At 49.1% G+C, this 4,175-nt stretch overlaps 1 protein-coding gene across 1 annotated transcript in view; it reads left to right on the top strand.

The window, feature by feature from the left end:
• Positions 1–4,175, top strand: part of ABR (ABR activator of RhoGEF and GTPase) — a 244,973-nt gene that overhangs the window by 87,090 nt on the left and 153,708 nt on the right. The gene's annotated exons all lie outside the window — the stretch shown is intronic.

The raw sequence follows: 4,175 nt of genomic DNA, 5'->3' as shown, positions 1-4,175 counted from the left end.
GCATTCTTACTTCTGTGTGTGAGTACCGCATTCTTCTCTTGTGTGTACCGCATTCTTACTTCTCTTGTGTGTGAGTACCGCATACTTACTTCTCTTGTATGTGAGTACCTCATGCTTCTCTTGTGTGTAAGTACCACATTCTTACTTCTCCTGTGTGTAAGTACTGCATTCTTACTTCTCTTGCATGTGAGTAACGCATACTTACTTCTCTTGTGTGTGAGTACCACATTCTTACTTCTCCTGTGTGTGAGTACCGCATTCTTACTCCTCCTGTGTGTGAGTACATTCTTCTCTTGTGTGTGAGTACCGCATACTTTTCTTGTGTGTGAGTACTGCATTCTTCTCTTGTGTGAATACTGCATTCTTACTTCTTCCTGCATTCTTCTCCTATGAGTACTTCATACTTACTTCTCTTGTGTGTGAGTACCGCATTCTTACTTCTCTGCTGTGTGAGTACCACATTCTTCTCTTGTGAGTACCGCATTCTTACTTCTTCCCGCATTCTTACTTGTCCTGTGAATACCGCATACTTACTTCTCCTGTGTGTGAGTACTGCATTCTTACTTCTCTTGTGTGTGAATATTGCATTCTTTCTTCTTACTGCATTCTTCTCCTATGAGTACTTCATACTTACTTGTGTGTGAGTACCGCATTCTTACTTCTGTGGTGTGTGAGTACCGCATTCTTCTCTTGTGAGTACCGCATTCTTACTTCTTCCTGCATTCTTACTTGTCCTGTGAATACCGCATACTTACTTCTCCTGTGTGTGAGTACTGCATTCTTACTTCTCTTGTGTGTGAGTACTGCGTTCTTAGTTCTCTTGGACTCCTGAGAGTTTCTATGACTAGGACAGTATTTTAATATAGTTGGTTTACTTTGTCATCCTGCATAGTTTAGTTTTATGCATTTCGAAACATTCTTCAGAGAAGGATCCCTTGGCTTCACCAGGCTGCTGTGGGTCCAGGGCACAAAAGCATGAAGAGTCTCTGCTCATCGCCAGAGGACTGTGAGTCCCAAACAGGCTCCCTGTAGTCTGAACAGGCTTCAGCCTTCTCTGGGTAATTCTGGGCCATGGTTACAATGGTGGCTTTTGCTGCACTGGGAGGCAAGAAATCTGGGTTTTTATTCTAGCTCTGCTACTCCCAGTCCAGCCCTCTGTGTCCTCAGCTGTAAAACGTAAGGGTTGGACTAGCCCTACATACTTTTGATTCCTTTTTTTTTTTTTTTGAGGTGGAGTCTCACTCTGTCACCCAGGCTGGAGTGCAGTGGTGTAGTCTTGGCTCACTGCAACCTCCACCTTCCAGGTTCAAGCAATTCTCCTACCTCAGCCTCCTGAGTAGCTGGGTGGCGTGCCCGCCACCACGCCTGGCTAATTTTTGCATTTCTTGTACAGACGAGGTTTCACCATGTTGGCCAGGCTGGTCTTGAACTCCTGACCTCAGGTGATCCGCCCTTCTCGGCCTCCCAAAGTGTTGGGATTACAGGCATGAGGCACCGCACCCAGCCATTTTCTGTGTTATATGTGAAAGGTACCATATATGCGAAACAGCACATACAATGTCTGGGTTTGGTTTATTAAAGACGAATGAGATGGCCGGGCGCAGCGGTTCACACCTGTAATCCCAGCACTCTGGGAGGCTGAAGCAGCTGGATTGCCTGAGCCCAGGAGTTTGAGACCAGCCTGGGCAACATGGCGAAACTCCATCTCTACGTCAAAATAAATAAATTAATAAATACATAGATACATAAATAAATGCAAATGTAAAAAAAGAATAAAAAGAAGAAGAATCACATTGTAAGTAAGCTTCTGTGACCTGCTGTTTTCTGGTTAGATGTATGTTTTGAGGTTCATCGCTTCTGCCTGTAGCTCTAAACTGTGCATGGTCAAAGCTGCCTGGAATTCCATTGCAGGAATAAACAGCGACTTACTCAGGGGTGATCACGCTACTTCCACCTGTTGGGACAAAATCCATAGTGGGAAAATCATTTCACACTGCAACTTGGCACAATACACATATACACACGCACGCTTGAAATAAGCCTCATAAAGTAATACCTGCCCTTATTAGGCGAGATAATCCTTTTCGATCCGTTCCAGAGGGTGACCTACCAAACTGCACGATCCATTCCCAGGCTAACCTGCAGCGTGAATGATACAGGGCCGAGTGCACCCCGTTGTGGGTCTGCCTGGGTGCCCCTGTGGTTCTGTGCCTGTCAGGCAGGCTCAGGCCATGGTCCTGCTGCTCCCGCCGGGCTGTCTGCCCGCACACGCATTGGCATGAGAGCACCGTGCCTGCTTGGTTCTTGTCCTTCGTCTGCCGGGATCGTTGGCTTCCCCCTGCTCTGCTGGGCATGTTCCAGCAGCGGCTCTTCTCTTGTAGTTGCTGCTTCTCATGGCCTGTGGCCTGGGGGACCAGCCTCCTAGGCAAATTAGAACTGTGTGCGGCCGGGCACGGTGGCTCAAGCCTGTAATCCCAGCACTTTGGGAGGCCAAGATGGGCGGATCACAAGGTCAGGAGATCGAGACCATCCTGGCTAACCCGGTGAAACCCCGTCTCTACTAAAAAATACAAACAACTAGCCGGGCGAGGTGGCGGGCGCCTGTAGTCCCAGCTACTCGGGAGGCTGAGGCAGGAGAATGGAGTGGACCCGGGAGGCAGAGCTTGCAGTGAGCTGAGATCCGGCCACTGTACTCCAGCCTGGGTGGCAGAGCGAGACTCCGTCTCAAAAAAAAAAAAAAAAAAAGAACCGTGTGCACCGAGGCCGGGCGCAGCAGCTCTAGCTTATAATCCCAGCACTTTGGGAGGCAGAGACAGGCAGATCACCTGAGGTCAGGAGTTCAAGACTGCCTGGCCAACATGGTGAGACCCCGTCTCTACTAAAAGTATAAATATTAGCCGGGCGTGGTGGCAGGCACCTGTAATCCCAGCTATTTGGGAGGCTGAGGCAGGAGAATCACTTGAACCTGGGAGGTGGAGGTTGTAGTGAGCTGAGATCGCACCTCTACACTCTAGCCTGGGCGACAGAATGAGACTTCATCTCAAAGAAAAAAAAAGTATGTGTGCTGTAGCATGACTGACTTAGTAGCAAGAGAGAGGATAGTGTCTGAGACCAGACTGCCTGGGTTCCAAGCTTTGCCACTCAGCAGCTGTGTGGCCTTGGGTCAGTCATGTGACGTCTCTGAGCTTCAGTTTCCTCATCTTTAAAATTGGGATAATATTAGTGCCTGCCTCCCGGCGCGGTGTGAGTCTGCAGTGAGTTAACTTATCATGTATGTGTGTGGACCGTTGTTACCGCTGAGGCTGCCTGTGCGTCATAGCCTGACATTGATCTAATTCTTCGCTGGTATCCCTGGACACAGTGACTGTGTTCAAATGGGGTCAAAACACTTGGCTGAAGGGAGGCTGGAGGTGCACGGAAGAGCCGCTTCTCAGGCTGCCTGTATTCAGATCCCAGTTTCACCATTAACTATGTGACTATGAGCAAGTTAGTTCATCTCCCTGTGCCTCAGTTTACTCCTCTATGAAATGGGGATAATAATAGAACTCACTACTCACCATGTAATTGTTAAGAGGATTACATAAGATAATGCACATAAAGCTTTTTTTCTTTATGAGACCGAGTCTTGCTCTGTCACCCAGGCTGGAGTGCAACCTCCACCTTCCGGATTCACATAATTCTCCTGCCTCAGCCTCCCAAGTAGCTGGGATTACTGGTGCATGCCATGTCTGCTTATTTTTGTATTTTTAGTAGAGATGAGGTTTCACCGTGTTAGCCAGGCTGGTCTTGAACTCCTGGCCTCAGGTGATCCTTCCACCTTGGTCTCCCAAAGTGCTGGCATTACAGGCGTGAACCACCGCGCCCAGCCACATAAAACTTTTAGTACAGCATTTTGGTCTGCTGTCTACCCGGCTACCCAGCCAGGAACTCAGGAGAGGCCTTTTTTTTTTTTTCCCCTCACATGAAAAGAGGTTTATTTTCTCACTGGACACTGTTGCCCACGTGAAGGGAGCAGCCACCTGGCCCCAGGTTCCCTCTCAGCAAAGGGTCAGTCTTCGAAATGGCTCCTCATGAGTCCCCTGCAGCCGGAGGCCCGCGCTCTTCCCTGCAGTGTGTGCTCCTCAGACCCCCGTCACCCTGCGCTCTTCCCCGCGGTGTGTGCTCCTCAGACACCC

This window comes from Piliocolobus tephrosceles, chromosome 16, assembly GCF_002776525.5.
Source record: "Piliocolobus tephrosceles isolate RC106 chromosome 16, ASM277652v3, whole genome shotgun sequence".
Lineage (NCBI taxonomy): Eukaryota > Metazoa > Chordata > Mammalia > Primates > Cercopithecidae > Piliocolobus > Piliocolobus tephrosceles.
This window is presented reverse-complemented; position numbering and strand designations above follow the sequence as displayed.